The sequence below is a fragment of the Bos grunniens genome, chromosome 12, assembly GCF_055505025.1.
Source record: "Bos grunniens cultivar Pamir isolate PY7600 chromosome 12, Bosgru_T2T1.0, whole genome shotgun sequence".
Lineage (NCBI taxonomy): Eukaryota > Metazoa > Chordata > Mammalia > Artiodactyla > Bovidae > Bos > Bos grunniens.
In genome coordinates, this window is record NC_141176.1 from 73,117,242 (window position 1) to 73,134,899 (window position 17,658).

At 38.6% G+C, this 17,658-nt stretch overlaps 1 pseudogene across 1 annotated transcript in view; it reads left to right on the top strand.

The window, feature by feature from the left end:
* The first annotated feature begins 2,340 nt into the window (after window positions 1-2,340).
* Window positions 2,341-17,658, top strand: part of LOC147361893 (ATP-binding cassette sub-family C member 4-like) — a 32,112-nt pseudogene continuing 16,794 nt past the window's right edge. Inside the window, exons 1-3 of the transcript XR_015137562.1 lie at window positions 2,341-2,406; window positions 14,799-14,971; window positions 15,414-15,519. The product of XR_015137562.1 is annotated as an ATP-binding cassette sub-family C member 4-like (transcript). The remainder of the gene's footprint in view (window positions 2,407-14,798; window positions 14,972-15,413; window positions 15,520-17,658) is intronic.

The window sequence follows — 17,658 nt, forward strand, 5'->3', positions numbered from 1 at the left end:
TCCTGCCTCAGTGATTCTCTCAGAATTGTGTTTACTTGTGATTACATTGTAACTCATGCTTATGTCTGGGTTGCATACCACATTCCTCAGTTTATTTCTTATATTTCTAAATCCTGCTTGCCCCTAATTTCCTAAGCTCACTATCTCCTATAAAGGCTTCTAGCTATTAATATCTCTAAAATTCCTTATCCCTACAAGCTATAGTAAAATATGCTAACACTACAACATTCCTAAACTTTTAGCTTCTAACTATTCTTAACTATTCCTAAACCCTAAACTCAGCAAACTTCCTTTGCCATAAACATTTCCCTCACAAACAGGTCTCAGATAACAATCCTTCCCATGGCCTCAAGCTGCAGGCTACATGCTCATCCTGGAATGCTCTTTGTAAAGGTCCTTGAACAAATGTCAGTGGTTAACTTTATGGATTATTCTCTGGGCACAACTGCAGAAGGCTTTGTGCCTTCTCACACTCCTCTCAAGAACAATAACCACCTTAACATTCTTTCCAGCCAAGTCAACCGAAGAAAGGAAAAAACAAGTCAGAATCACAGGACCTAACTCCTTCATCCCAGGACCATGCCTGCAGGATGAGGAGAGGGGGTTGGGGCCGTGCCTCCATTTTGTTAGCAATGCCTAATGCGGCTCCCGACAAGTACTCATTCTGAAATATTGTATAAGCTTTGGAAGCATATTGGCCACTTAATCAACTTTGTGCAATTAAATCTCCCTTTATAATGTCTTTTTAATTGTGGAGTTTGCTCAGGAGTATGTCTTTGTTTTTGGTGGCACACCCTGAGTTTTCTGTATTCATTTCTCTCTCACTAGACTTAAAACTGAGATCATATTGAAGGAAGGATTGGAAGGCTTCCTGAATATCATTCTTCCTCATGATTAGGGAAAAGAAATGCCTGTCTTCTTCATCTTTCCTCTCAGGCTTTTGTGAAGTGAGGAGGAAAGTCCAGCCCCAAGGCCAGGCGGGATTTGAACGTGGGGATTCCGAGCAGTTCCGGGCACTTGTGGAAGAGTCAGGTCTCCTCTTGTTCCCACCCACATGTGTGCCTCCCCTTGTCCTGCCCCCTTCACTGAAAGGAGCCAATTGGGCTCTTCTCTTCTGCCCATATTCTTATGACCTGGCTTACTGAGCCTTCAAGAAGAAAATGTAAATGGCCTACATTAGCTTATGTACAGGATTCTTCTTGAGGCCAAGAAGAGACGTATATTCCCAGATTAATTTGCTTGTGGCTCCTCCTGAAGCAGAGGACTAGGAAGAACTATTTAAATTAAAGTATCATGACACAGCAGAGAAAGCAATGGCACCCCACTCCAGTACTCTTGCCTGGAAAATCCCATGGATGGAGGAGCCTGGTAGGCTGCAGTCCATGGGGTCGTGAAGAGTCCGACACAACTGAGCGACTTCACTTTCGTGCGTTGGAGAAGGAAATGGCAACCCACTCCAATGTTCTTGCCTGGAGAATCCCAGGGACGGGGGAGCCTGGTCAGCTGCCCTCTATGGGGTCGCACAGAGTCGGACACGACTGAAGTGACTTAGCATAGCATCATGACACAGGTCACAGTGGGTTTCAGGTCCTTCTGTCCTTGCAGTTAATAATGAAGTTCTGTGAGGCAGGCCATCCTAAAACACATGTGAGAGAATGTGGGGGCCAGCTGATGCCAAAATCAGAGGTGATCTCTCCATGGACAGAGGTGCTGCAGACCCCAGGAGCTGACGTTCCCCTTGCACATGTGGGGATGTTCATTTCACACATCTGGAGAGATTCCAGATCCTAGAAGACAGTCTGACCAATGGAGAAAATAGCCTAGTTTAGTCTTTGGTGCTAATGTGTAAATATTTAATGGTTTGCTTTGAGGCACAAACCTCTACTAATCATGCTGTGGGTATTTCCCAGTCACACCAGGATTGACAGTTAATTTATGTAGATCTTGATGTTAAGTTTCTCATGTAATTATTTCCTCAGTTTGTGTGAGTGTTTAAACAGATATTTATTACCAGGGTGGTATTTTTTTTTTTTTTTTGAATCAAGTCTTCCTTTGTCTTCAGTTTTTTCCTTAAGATGAAAAAAACTTCAACACTTTATTCTGTTAGTGTTCAGTAGTTCAGAAGATATTTTGTAGCACACTTTGTACAATGGAAAATTATTTTAGAGACACTGTTTTGCAAACATACATTGCAACTTTATTATTAATAATTAATGAATTTAGATGTTTTTGTATTTTAATTTTGACAGTCTGTACGCATTAGAATAAAATAAAAAGAGGTTAAGGTAATAACACTCACTGTTTTGGCATATTTAGGAACCTGTTTTATTTACTGGAACAATGAGGGAAAATCTGGATCCCTTTAATGAGCATACGGATAACGAACTGTGGAATGCCTTGGAAGAGGTAATTAATAGTAACTGTAATTAACTTGTTAGCATCTGTATATGTGTGTTTACATTTAGAGCATTGCAGATAATTAAGGGGAGCGTGTCAGTTTCACTGACTTCCGTAATAGGAAAACACTGATGACATGGGTATGCTTAAAAATGTGTGTATTGATGATGATGAAAATCAACAATACAATGTGATATGTTTTCATTTTAGCTGTTTTCCTAGAACCCTGAACAAATAGACACATAATCTTCTCCTTATCAGAGTACTCAATTAGATGTTAAAACTGTGGGATCAAATTCTACTAGTGACCTAGTGAATTAATTACTCCATTACACTCCAATATTCATTTTTTTCCTCTGGTCTTAGGAAACATCTCCTAAGTGGAGACAATAGTAGTTTTTCCTTATTAAAACTAAAAGATATAAACAAGCTCATACTAATAAAATGTAGGACTTTCATAGGAAAGTGTTTATAAAGGTAAATTATATAATCAGAATTAATGATGATTATTTATTGGCAATTATGTTATTTTAATGCTGTAGCATGAATGCAGATAACAGAACCCTGGAACATCTGCTCAGCTTTTATACGGGTAGGTTCATTTCTAGAGAATTTTCTGTTATTTGTGTTATGTTTTCCCTTGCTCCGTTTCTTTGAATTTCTTAACCCTTGCATGAAAAGAAAATTTGACTATTAAGTTGTGTCAGTTTGTATTTTAATACAGACTATTTTGTGATTTTGCATTCCTTTTACAAATCAGTTCTACTGATGGCAGAAACCCTAGACTTCTTTTTTGTAATTTATTTAATTGGAGGCAAATTACTTTACAATATTGCAGTGGTTTTTCCATACATAGTCTTTTGCTTTTAAAAAGTAAGAATGAGCATTCCTGTACATTAACGATGAAAGATCAGAAAGAGGAATTAAGAAAACAATCTCATTTACCATTGCAACAAAAAGAATAAAATACCTAGGAATAAACCTACCTAAGGAGACAAAAGACTTGTGCTCATAAAACTACAAGATACTGACAAAAGAAATCAAAGGTGACACAAAACAGATGGAGGGGTATACCATGTTCTTGGATTGGAAGAAACAATATTGTGAAAGTGACTATACACCCAAAGAATCTACAGATTCAGTACAATCCCTGTCAAACTACCAGTGGCATTTATCATAGAATTAGAGCCAAAAATTTTACAGTTTTAATGGAAACACAAAAGATCCCAAGTAGCCAAAGCAGTCTTAAGAAATAAAAATGAAGCTGGAGAAATTAGGTTCCCTGACTTCAGAATATATTATTGAGTTGACCAAAATGTTTGTTACATAAGATTTGATGGAAAAACTTAAATGAACTTTTTCACTAGTTTAATACAGAGCTAGAGTAATCAAGATGGTATGGCACTGGCACAAAAACCAGAATATAGATCAATGGAACAGGATGGAAAGCTCAGAGATGAACTCACATACCTGTGGTTACCTAACCTATGACAAAGGAAGCAAACATATACAATGGAGAAAAGGCAGTCTCTTCAGTAAGTGGTGTAGGAAAACTGGACAGCTATGTGTAAAAGAATAAAATTAGAACACTCCCTGATACCATATACAAAACTAAACTCAAAGTACATTGAAAATCTAAATGGAAGACCAGATACTATAACACTCTTAGAGGACAACATAGGGAAAACACTCTACCTAAATAACTACTAAGTGTTTGATTGATCTTTTCATTTCAGAGAAGTGTGGCATATATATGTTTTAATCTTTGTTGTTGTTGTAACACAAATCTGAGAGATTTATTGTTCATGTTGGTTTGAATTGGTATATTTGTCATTTAGTGTCACGCTTCCAGGGAAGCTCTGAAATCTATAATATGCAGATGAGCCTTGACTGTAAGCAGGCAGATTTGGAAGTATGAGCATTTCTAGCCAGTAATTCTGGTTTCTGAAGGATGTCACCACTGAGTCTTTATACACCCACCCTGCTTTTAGGCAGCATGTGGATTTTGTTTTCTTAAATTGGGTCGATTGCTTCACCTTCTCTTGCCTGAAAAACAGTGCACCTCTGATTTCATTTAAGTTTGTGAGTCTTTTATGCCGGTGTACAGCTCCAGCAGCCAGGGATTCAACCTGAAGGGGTGAGCGGTGTCAGTGAGAAATGATGCAGCCTCTCAATTTTCTTGGACTGTGTATTTATTTCAAGCTTATGATTCTCTTTAATACTTTTACAAAAGCATTAGGTTGGAGATTTGACTTTCTATTTCCCCTCACCCAGATTTGTTATCTCCATAAATCATTGTTGCCCTTCAAACACAGTTCCTGCTTCAGGGATTCTCTCAGATTCAGCTTTACCATCTATTATCTACTTCATGTGTCCTATAGTTAACTTGTGATTACATTGTAACTCATGCTACATTCCTCAGTTCATTTCTTATCTTTCTAAATCCTGTTTGCCCCTAACATCCTGAGCTCACTATCTCTTAAAAAGACTTCTATTAGTATCTCTAAAATTCCTAACCTCTATAAGCTATAATAAAATATGCTAAGATTACAATATTTCTTAAATCTTTAACTTCTAGCTATTTTAATTATTCCTAAGCCCTAAATTCAGTAAACTCCTTTGCCATAAACATTTTCCTCACAAATAGGCTTCAGATAGCAATCGCTCCCATGGCCTCAAGCTGTGGCCTATGTGCTCATCCTGGAATACTCTTTTGTAAAAGTCTTTGAACAAATGTCAGTGATTAACTTTATGAATTATTCTCTGAAAACAGTTGCAGAAGGCTTTGTGCCTTCTCATGATCCTCTCAAGAACAATAAGAAGCTTAATATTCCTTTTCAGTCAACTCAGCCAAGGAGAGGAAAAAAACAAGTCAGAATCACAAGGCCTAACTCATTCATCCCGGGTCCATGCCTGCAGGACAAGGAGAGGGGATTTGAGCCATGCCTCCATTTTGTCAGTAATGCCTAACACGGCTAACGACACTTTTGCAGTAAAATTCTACAAGAGAAGAGGTGTGTAGAGCATTTAACCATTAAAAGCAAAGAATGATAGGATGATCCATTATTCTTGAATTCATAGGACAAATTTAATGGTGAAATTGGGACACATTTTAAAAAAGAAAAAACAGAAAGTACTGGTAAATTATTTTTCTGTTTGTTTCCCAGATTGAGACCTTTTTTCACAGATTCACAGGTAGCATTATTCTAGAATTTTAGAACACATTGTTCCATGGACAGAGAGGCAATCTAATTATAAAAATGCTGAAGTAGTAGATAATACTAAGATCTACATCTATTTAAACTACATTTGGAACTTTCTATAAAAGAAAGAAATGTGAGTTTATTTCACGAAGTGAAGTGTGTGATTTCCATGTATTGCTTCTGGAATTAACCCTGTTAATTTTGGTGATAGCACTTAAAGAAATCATCCCATTATTATGCTTCTCTAGGAATTGATTCCTTATGACTATTTTAAAAGAAAACTTACCAAATCATTCATTGAAAAACATACAAATGTGAGAAAGAAATCATTCCTCGAGGATCTGGATAAAGGGATGATTTATCACTCTAAGTTATTGTTGTTCAGTTGCTAAGTCACCTCTGACTCTTTGTGACCCCATGGACTACAGCACGCCAGGCTTCCTTGTCCCTCACCATCTCCTGGAGGTTGCCCAAGTTCATGTCCATTGAGTCGATGATGCCATCCAGGCATCTGATCGTCTGATCCCTCTTCTCCTTCTGCCTTCAATGTTTCGCAGCACCAGAGTCTTTTCCAAAGAGTCAACTGTTTGCATCAGGTGGCCAAAATATTGGAATTTCAGCTTCAGCATCAGTCTTTCCAGAGAATATTCAGGGTTGATTTCCTTTAAGATTGACTAGTTTGATCTCCTTGTTTTCCAAGGGACTCTGAATAGTGTTCTCCAGTACCACAGTTGAAAAGCATCGATTCTTCAGCTCAGTTCACTTCAGTCGTTCAGTCGTGTCCGACTCCTTGCAACCCCATGAATTGCAGCACTGAATTGCAGACGCCAGGCCTCCCTGTCCATCATCAACTCCCTGAGTTCACCCAAATTCATGTCCATAGAGTCAGTGATGCCGTCCAGGCATCACATCCTCTGTCGTCCCCTTCTCCTCCTGCCCCCAATCCCTCCCAGCATCAGTCTTTTCCAATGAGACTGTTCGCATGAGGTAGCCAAAGTACTGGAGTTTCAGCTTTAGTATCATTCCTTCCAAAGAAAACCCAGGACTGATATTCTTTGGAATGGACTGGTTGGATCTCCTTGCAGTCCAAGGGACTCTCAAAAGTCTCCAACACCACAGTTCAAACACATCAATTCTTCAGTGTTCAGCTTTCTTTGCAGTCCAAATCTCACATCAGTACATGACCACTGGAAAAACCATAGCCTTGACTAGAAGGACTTTTGTTAGAAAAGTAATGTCTCTGTTTTTGAATATGCTATCTAGGTTGGTCATAACTTTCCTTCCAAGGAGTAAGCGTCTTTTAATTTCATGGCTGCAGTCACCATCTGCAGTGATTTTGGAGCCCAGAAAAATAAAGTCTGACACTGTATCCACTGTTTACCCATCTATTTCCCATGAAGTGATGGCACGAGATGCCATGATCTTCATTTTCTGAATGTTGAGCTTTAAGCCACCTTTTTCACTCTCCTCTTTCACCTTCATCAAGAGGCTTTGTAGTTCCTCTTCACTTTCTGCCATAAGGGTGGTGTCATCTGCATATCTGAGGTTATTGATATTTCTCACAGCAATCTTGATTCTAGCTTGTGTTTCTTCCAGTCCAGCGTTTCTCATGATGTACTCTGCATATAAGTTAATTAAGCAGGCTGACAATGTACATTCTTGATGTACTCCTTTCCCTATATGGAATCAGTCTGTTGTTCCATGTCCAGTTCTAACTGTTGCTTCCTGACCTGCATATAGGTTTCTCAAGAGGCAGGTCAAGTGGTCTGGTATTCCCATCTCTTTCAGAATTTTCCACAGTTTATTATTGTGATCCACACAGTCAAAGGCTTTGGCATAGTCGATAAACAGAAATAGATGTTTTTCTGAAATTCTCTTGCTTTTCCCATGATCCAGCAGATGTTCAGAATTTGATCTCTGGTTCCTCTGCCTTTTCTAAAACCAGCTTGAACATCTGGAAGTTCGCAGTTCACGTACTGCTGAAGCCTGGCTTGGAGACTTTTGAGCATTCCTTTACTAGCATGTGAGATGAGTGCAATTGTGTGGTAGTTTGAGCATTCTTTGGCATTGCCTTTCTTTGGGATTGGAGTGAAAACTGATCTTTTCCAGTCCTGTGGCCACTGCTGAGTTTTCCAAATTTGCTGGCATATTGAATGCAGCACTTTCACAGTTTCATCTTTCAGGATTTGAAATAGCTCAACTGGAATTCCATCACCTCCACTAGCTTTGTTCATAGTGATGCTTTCTAAGGCCCTTTTGACTTCACATTCCAGGATGTCTGGCTCTAGGTGAGTGATCACACCATCGTGATTATCTGGGTCATGAAGATCTTCTTTGTTCAGTTCTTCTGTGTATTTTTGCCACTTCTTCTTAATATCTGCTGCTTCTGTAGGTCCATACCATTTCTGTCCTTTATCAAGCCCATCTTTGCATGAAATGTTCCCTTGGTATCTCTAATTTTCTTGAAGAGATCTCTAGTCTTTCCCATTCTCTTGTTTTCCTCTATTTCTTTGCATTGATTGCTGAGGAAGGCTTTCTTATCTCTCCTTGTTATTCTTTGAAACTCTACATTCAGATGCGTATATCTTTACTTTTCCCCTTTGTTTTTCACTTCTCTTCTTTTCACAGCTATTTGTAAGGCCTCCCCAGATAGCCATTTTTCTTTTTTTTTATTTCTTTTCCATGGGGATGGTCTTGATCCCTGTTTCCTGTACAATGTCACGAACCTCCGTCCATACTTCATCAGGTACTCTATCAGATCTAGTCCCTTAAATCTATTTCTCACTTCCACTGTATACTCATAAGGAATTTGATTTAGGTCATACTTGAATGGTCTAGTGATTTTCCCCACTTTCTTCAATTTAATTCTGAATTTGCCATTAAGTAGTGCATGATCTGAGCCACAGTCAGCTCCTGATCTTGTTTTTTTTCTGACTGTATAGAGCTTCTCCCTCTTTGACTGCAAAGAGTATAATCAATCTGATTTCAGTGTTGACCATCTGGTGATATCCATGTATAGAGTCTTCTCTTGTGTTGTTGGAAGAGGGTGTTTGCTATGACCAATGTTTTCTCTTGGCAAAACTCTATTAGTCTTTATCCTGCTTCATTCTGTATTCCAAGGCCAAATTTGCCTGTTACCTCATGTATTTCTTGACTTCCTACTTTTGCATTCCAGTCCCCTATAATGAAAAGGACATCTTTTTTGGGTGCTAGTTCTAAAAGGTCTTGTAGGTCTTCATAGAACCATTCAACTTCAGCTTCTTCAGCGTTACTGGTTGGGGCATAGACGTGGATTACTGCGATATTGAATGGTTTGCCTTGGAAACGAACAGAGATCATTCTGTCGTTTTTGAGATTGCATCCAATTACTCTAGATTGCACCGAAGGATATACAGTCCATGAAATTCTCCAGGCCTGAATACTGGAGTGGGTAGCCATCCCATTCTCCAGGGGATCTCCCCAACCCAGAGATGGAACAGTCCATAATCTAATTGATTCTTCAGTGCTCTGTTATTGTCCAGCTCTCACATCTGTACATGACTATTGGAAAGACCATAGGTTTGATTATACGGACCTTTGTCAGCAAAGTGATACCTTTGCTTTTTAATACACTGTCTAGTTTTGTCATAGCTTTCCGGCCAAGAAGAATTCATCTTCTAATTTCAAGGCTACAGTTACCATCTGCACTGAATTTAGAGTCCAATAAAAGGAAATCTGTCACTGCTTTTATCTTTTCCCCTTCTATTTGTCATGAGATGATGGGACTGAATGCCATGATCTTAGTTTTATTAATGTTGGATTTTAAGCCAACTTTTTCACTCTCCTTCTTCACCCTCATCAAGAGGTATCACTAAATCAATGAAGTCAGTTTTCAAGTGAACCAAAAATTAATTTGTGTATGATGCCTAACTGGATATGTGAACCCAAACTCACAGAGTTAACCTGAGAATGAGTAGGAGAGAACCACTATGTTTTCCTCTTTATAAACTTCAATTAAAAGGAAAATATGACTTAAAATTTTTTCAAGGTCCTCTAGTTCTCTTTCCTCCTTCTTCCTTAGCAGAGATGGACATTCAGAAGGAAGACAGTCCAATGGATGCTGCCTGTCTCATTTTGTTTATTTTTCTAAATATGCTGAAAATACATTTTTCATGTACTGAAAACTTGCCAACTTACTGTAAACTGATAAAAGTTCATCAGAAATTAGTGCTATTGGGGTGCTAAAAAGCAAAGGCAGCTCTAAAAATATAACATGAGAAGTACTTGAAGATGAAGCACTTTATCACCCAGAGGTTAAAACGTCATAGTAGATAAAACTCTGGGAATGAATCATTGATGTGTTGCTTCTGTTAAAAAGCAAAAACAAAACACCTTAGATACTGGGACTTGGAATTAAGGGTAGAGTATGGGGGCTTCCCCAGTTTCTCAGTGATAAAGAGTCTGCCTGTAATGGGGGAGAAGTGGGATTGATCCCTGAGTTGGGAGAATTACCTAGAAGAGGAAATGGTAACCTGCTCCAATATTATTGCCTGGGAAATCCCATGGATAGAGGAACCTGGTGGGCTATAGTCCATAAGTTTTATAACTTAGCAACTAAACAATAACAAAAATGTCCTGTTTGGGACAAAACTGGGAAGAAATCGTGTGGTTAAATGTCTGACATTGATAGTGTCTCTGTTAGGACACAAGTGTGTCACATCACACAGGAAACCGAGATACAGAAATCTGGGCATCGGCAGCTGATGCATCAGGAACCACGTGGTTCAGTCCTTGTGGTGGCAATAGGTCACATGTCCATTTCCCCGGGCCTTGTGTTCGGTGAAATTCCTTTACTGCTGGCCCTGTTCTAGCAAAAGCTCTTCCCCATCTGTTGATTGCATTTCAGTGTCTCCTTCTGGCCCACACCAGATTTTCTCTTTGAAAAGTAATAAAGTTCCACAAAATTTGGAAAGCACCTGACATCTGTGTTCACCTCATGTGAGGGGCGTCAGCACCTACTACACAGAGTGCACATGGCAATGATGGAGACAGGGTGCCTTATGAGTCCAGTTTATTATTTTTCAGTTTTGCTATATTCTATTATTTTCCCAAGTTCAAAAATAATCTGAAGTATTCTATACAGAGATGTATAGTTTGAATAGTTATTATTTGTTCTATTTTCCTTAAATTATAACTTTTTCAGTGCTTTCCTTTGTTTAAAGTGTGATATATCTTGGAATCAGTTAATTGTTATAAGAATATATCCTTTTTACAATTACACTTACTAAGCAAACAGTGTTAGAATACTGGAGCGGATTGCAATTTCCTTACCCAGGGGATCTCACTCAGGATCGAACCCAAGTCTCCTGTTTGGCAGGTGGATTCTTTACCACTGAGCCACCAGGGAAGCCCACCTTCATCCAGCCAACTAATATCTACTAAGAGCTGGTTAGGCAATGCTGCAGATTCTGAGGCTGTCACAATCATCAAAAGATAAAATGTCTGTCCTTCTGGAGCTGAAATTCTCCTGGAGAAGTTGACAAGTTGAAAATCAAGCCAATCATATGTAACAAAATGTACATATGTAACAAAATCTCAGTGCTGATACATGCAAAGGAGAAAAGTGAAGCAGAACTTGAGGAGGGGTGAGCTGATAGCATTATTAATAATGGACAATATCTATTGATCTGTTACAAATTCTACATGCACTGACACATTTAATATTCTTAACAGTCTTAAGAGGTACACACCTTTATTATTATGATATTATAGTCTTACTTAGAGTTTAGGAAGATAAGATAGAGTAGGTTCAGAAACTTGCCCAGTTGGCACAGCCAGGCAAGACTTATGTCCAGGCTGCCTGGCTTCAAGTCTCCAATTTATTTTTGTTTGGCTGGAAAACAAAAATAGTCAACAAAAGTCTAAAATGCAGTACTTTGGTGCAATCTCAAAAATGACAGAATGATCTCAGTTCATTTCCAAGGGAAACCATTCAGTATCACAGTAATCCAAGTCTATGCCTCAACCACTAATGTTAAAAAAGCTGAAGTTGAACAGTTCAATGAAGAGCTAGAAGACTTTCTAGAACTAAAACCAAAAAAAGATGTCTTCTTAATCATAGGGAACTGAAATGTGAAAGTAGGAAGTCAAGAGATACCTGGAATAACAGGCAAATTTGGCCTTGGAGTACAAAATGAAGCAGGACAATGGCTAACAGAGTTTTGTCAAGAGAATGTTCTGGTCATAGCAAACACCCTCTTCCCACAACACAAGAGACAACTCTATACATGAACATCACCAGATGGTCAATACTGAAATCAGATTGATTATATTCATTGCAGCCAAAAATGGAAAAGCTCTATACAGTCAGCAAAAACAAGATGGCAGCTGACTATGGCTCAGATCATGAACTCCTTGTTACAAAACTCAGGCATAAATTGAAGCAAGTAGGGGAAACCACAAAGCAATTCCAACGTGACCTAAAACAAATCCCTTACAAATTATACAGTAGAAGTGACAAGTAGATTCAAGGGATTAGTTCTGATAGGCAGAAGTGCCTGAAAATCTATGGACACAGGTTTGTAACACTCTACAGGAGGTGGTGAACAAAACCATCCCCAAGAAAAAGAAATGCAACAAGGCAAAATGATTGTCTGAGAAGGCGTTACAAATAGCTGAGAAAAGAAGAGAAGCTAAAGGCAAAGGAGAAAAGGAAAGATATACCCATCTCAATACAGAGTTCCAAAGAATAGCACAGAGAGATAAGACAGCCTTTCTAAGTGATCAATGCAAAGAAATAGAGGAAAACAATAGAAAAGGAAAGACCAGAGATTTCTTCAATAAAATTAGCAATACCAAGAGAACATTTCCTGCAAGGATGGGCACAAAAAAGGACAGAAACAGTATGGACCTAACAGAAGCAGAAGAGATTAAGAAGTGGTGGCAAAAATACACGGAAGAACTGTTTTTTAAAAAGGTCTTAATGACCCAAATAGCTACAATGATGTGATCAGTCACTTAAAGACAGACATCCTGGAACACAAAGTCAAGTGGGCTTTAGAAAGCATCATGATGAAGAAAGCTAGTGGTGACAGAATTCTAGCTGATCTATTTCAAATCCTAAAAAATGATGCTGTGAAAGTGTTGCACTCAATATGCCAGCAAATTTGGAAGACTCAGCAGTGGCCACAGGACTGGAAAAAAAAATCAGTCTTCATTCCCATCCTAAAGAAGGGGAGTGCCAAAGAATGTTTAAATTACCATACAATTGCACTCATTTCACATGCTAGCAAAGCAATACTCAAGATCCTTCACGCTAGGCTTCAATAGTCCATGAAGCAAGAACTTCCAAATGTACAAACTGTATTTAGAAAAGCCAGAGGAACCAGAGATCAAATTGCCAACATCCATTGGGTCATCAAAAAAGCAACAGAATTCTATTTAAAAAAAAAACAATCTACTTCATTGACTACACTAAAGCCTTTCACTGTGTGGATCACAACAAATTGTGGAAAATTCTTAAAGAGATAGGAATACCAGACCACCTTACCTGCCTCCTGTGAAACTATATGCTGGTCAAGAAGCAACAGTTAGAACTGGACATGAAACAGTTGTTCCAAAGCAACAATTTGGACTGGTTCCAAATTGGGAAAGGAGTACATCAAGGTTATATGTTGTCACCTTGCTTATTTGACTTATATGCAGAGTACATCATGCAAAATGCCAGGCTGGATGAAGCACAAGCTGGCATCAAGATTTCTGGGAGAAATATCAATAACCTCAGATATGCATCTGATACTACCCTAATCATAGAAAGTGAAGAGGAACTAAAGAGCCTCTTGATAAAAGTGAAAGAGGAGTGTGAAAAAGCTGGCTTAAAACTCAACATTCAAAAAACTAAGATCATGCCATCCTGTCTCATCACTTCATTGCAGTAGATGGGGAAACAGGGGAAACAATGACAGATTTTATTTCCAAAATCACTGCAGATGGTGACTGCAGCCATGAAATTAAACGATGCTTGCTCCTGGGAAGAGGAGTTGCAAGAAACCTAGACAGAATATTAAAAAGCAGGACATCATTTTACCAACAAAGTCCATGTAGTCAAACCTATGGTTTTCCCAGTAGTCATGTACCAATGTGAGGGTTGGACCATAAAGAAGGCTGAGTATTGAAGAACATATGCTTTTGAACTGTGGTTCTGGAGAAAATTGTTGAGAGTCCCTTGGACAGCAAGGAGATCAAACCAGTCAATCCTAAAGGAAATCAACCCTGAATTTTCCTTGGAAGGACTGATGATGAAGCTGAAGCTCCAATACTTTGGCCACCTGATGTGAAGAGCCAACTCATTGAAAAAGACCCTGATGCTGGGAAAGATGGAAGGCAGGTGGAGAAGGGTACAAAAGAAGACAAGATGGGTGGATGGCATCACCAGTTTAATGGACCTGAGTTTGAGCAAACTCCAAGCAATAGTGAAGGACTGGGAACACTGGTGTGCTGCTGTCCATGGGGTTGCAAAGTGTTGGGCACGACTCAGCTGCTGGATGACAATAACCTGTATCCATATGCTTTGGTAAATAAGATGTTATATTTTATTTTTCATGTGTTTTCATTCACTACAATGCATTTATGATACTGAAGAAAACGCACTTGATTGGTCCACTATTTATAGGATTAAACTTGGGAAAGAACCATCATCAGAATGGGTTCCAGGATTACTAATGTATAAGGGGAAGTTTGCCATTGCTTGAACTTACATATATTAAACTTTAGAAAATAATAAAAGGCCAATAAGCTTATATCTTCAGAAAACCAGTTTTTCTGTAAAATTTTTGTAAGTTTTTCTCTAGTGTACCAACTCCTATGCAAAATGTACTTTGGGAAACTTGACTCAACCATAAAGATCCTTTTAACTTTTCTGTTTAAGTCACATTGGGAGAAATAGCTTCACTTTTTCAGAGACTTCCGTAACTAACCCCTAGGTGGGATTTCTGGTGGATGTCCTGTGATGGGAGTGGGGGACACTGAGATCTTTCTGTCCTGAGTTGACTCCACCATCTTTCTCAGTGAACATTCACTGGAAGGAGCTCTCCCCTTCACCTGGCTGTACATGCAAGATACATAAGAAGTCCTGAGGATGTCAAAGTTCTAATGTCTAAGAGGCTTCTCTACTTCAGGAACAGTTTGCTTAGAAAAATGTCACTCTTTCTGTATCCATAGGTACAACTTAAAGAATCCATCGAAGGTCTTCCTGCTAAAATGAATACCAAATTAGCAGAATCTGGATTGAACTTGAGTATTGGTCAGAAACAACTGGTGTGCCTTACCAGGGCTCTTCTCAGGAAGAATCAGATATTGATTATTGACAAAGCCACATCATACGTGGATCCAAGGTATGGAGCTGAGCCCTAGGAAATCTTGAACTGACTTGTAAATGTGGTAAATGGAAAACATTTAGTGAATCTTCGAAATGTTTCTAAGTGCTCTCTTGGCCTCATGGATATCTGTTGATAATATTAATTCCAGAAAACAAAGGAAAAAACCAAGACATGTTATATGGTGTTAATGTTGTTTTGAGGCACAATAAGACAGCTGAATTCCTAAATCCAGCTCTTGATAGTTTCAAACAATTTTGAGGGAAGACTAATTTTCCATCATTTTATAAAAAATATTAAATTTCTAAGTAGACTTTTTATACTTAGTTTTTTAGGAACAAGACTATATGTTAAAGTATTGATTTTTAAAAACATTGTAAAAATATTATAGAATATTTTTTTAAGTCTTAAGTCTGCTTTTCCTGTCTTTACTGAACTAAATCAACTTCTTTGTTTCTAGAACTGATGAGTTCATACAAAAAAGAATTCGTGAGAGATTTGCCCAGTGCACTGTGCTGACCATTGCACACAGGTTGAGCACTGTTATTGACTGTGAACGGATAATGGTAAGACCCTCTCCATTTTAGCTGTTTCCATTTATGTTCAATTTTCAATATATCCTTCCATGTAAAATTTGATAGGAACGTCCATTAATTTTTCTCTTAGTTTTTTCTCTCATTCCTGAAAATTACTCAAGTATTTAACTATACTTTTAGAATGCACTATTAAATAATATATCCAATGATCTTATATTTTCATATTAAAAGTTTATTTGAATTGTCATTTTTTTATGATCACCAACCATTAAAATATTTCAAACCTAAGTTATAGCTCCATATTTTAGTGGGGCAGAACACCATCATTTTCACTGTATCATAGAAATTTCAGCATTTTTGGATTCTCTTATCAAAAAATTTGGCTCTAATTTAGACTGCCAGGAGGTTGATGGCTAAAGTTGTAGAATTTCTCAGGAGTCCATGAGAAGAAAAAGCCTAGTGAGAAAAACAGTACTTTAACTGAAAGGATTTCATATAAGAAATGTATTACATATGGATTAGAGTGCTAGAAAAATGAAACACGGGGGTAATGATCTTAGAAAGCAGCTACCATATCCTCGGATAGATCTCCAGACCTGAGAATTCAAAAGAGAGGCCCTAAAAAATTGATGCTCAGACCTCCAAGGAGAGGTCACTGCCCGGTTGCTGGTCATATTTGTGAGGGGGCAGGATGGGGCTGGTTATCCAGGTGCTAATAGCTGGGAGCTGGAGTCAGGTTCCAGTGCTGAGGTGATGCTAGTAGCAGAATCAGGTAGCACATTAGCTGTTTCCACCTTCAGTCTCCTTCTAGTGCCCCCTACTGGCAAGACCTAACAAAGGCCACCTGGCAAAAGAGTCTGAACTCTTGCAGTGACTTGCAGAGACCCAGCTTCTGCATCACAGATGAGAGTTTGGAAAGAAAGGCAAATCAGGGATGAGAGACTAACTAAACAACCAGCAAATCTCTTACACAATATCTCTGTTCTGCACACATGGCAAGTTCCAGGCTTTGGTCTCTGGTTATCTGTCTAGTATATTCCTTCCAGGTTTGGTTGGCTCTTTCTTCCTTAGTAATTTAATATTTCCTTCCTTAGCTTTATTTCCTTCCTCTAACTATTCCTTTTCTCTCTCTTTTTCATTTTATCTCTTTCCTTGTCCTTTCCCTCTGTTGTTTTCTCAGTTTCAATAAATGTTAGGATGTGGCTTTATAAAACAAGAAAAGCATTCCTCAAAGGAAAAACTTTGGCAGCAAATAATCTCAGGGAATGCAAGATACTTTAAGGTATTTTGATGGTTCATACAAAACAAGTAATAATCACTAATGAGTGGTCAGTAATACCCACAGTTCCTTACATCTAAGGATATTAGTACCATCTCTTTGACTTCTTGGGCAGCTTCTGGAATATCACCTCCTATCCTACTTCACATGCATTGCCAGATGGGATCATCAGTGGGACACTGAGAAGATACCAGGCTGTCAGCATTGAGGCAGTACCTGTAGCCTCACACCCCAAGCTGGATGTGCTCAGGAGTGAGCTCTGGGGAGGCAGACGAAAGGAGTGAGACATCCTGTCATCTAGGCTCCAAGCAGTGTGTCTGGTCACGTGGACTAGATATCACAGTAGGAAGCAGGCTCTACCTGCAGACTTTCATGAAAGGTGGGATGACATTCAAGATTGCCCAACAGTGACTCTTAATTTCTAGAAATGTTTTGTGTCAGTCCTTCATTTTGTGTTCTTGAATGCTAATTGGAAAAGTAACCTTTTATTTCTAGTTTTTACCTGTCACTTTGTTGTTCTTACCTCTCAACATTGTATTTCAAAGACTGTCCCCCAAAGCACCATTTTTCCATAATAAGTAAATGATGCTGTGAAATGTACCTGTTTCAAGCCCTTTGTCAGGGTTTAGACATAGCAGCAGAAAGATGGCTTGATCTCCAGCTCAGTTAAGGGTCTGTTCAATTAAATTCTTTGTTCCTAAATGTACCCTAAAGATTTATTTTTGGTTTTTTAGTATTATAGTATTAACGACATTCATGGTAACAGATTCTTTTTATTATCTAATTCTTAGAAATACTGTCACCTTGGAATGTGTGGCTGGTTAGGGAAACTGAAGAAGCACAGAAATGGAGGACATGCTCCTGATCAGTCCTAAACTGTTATCACTCAG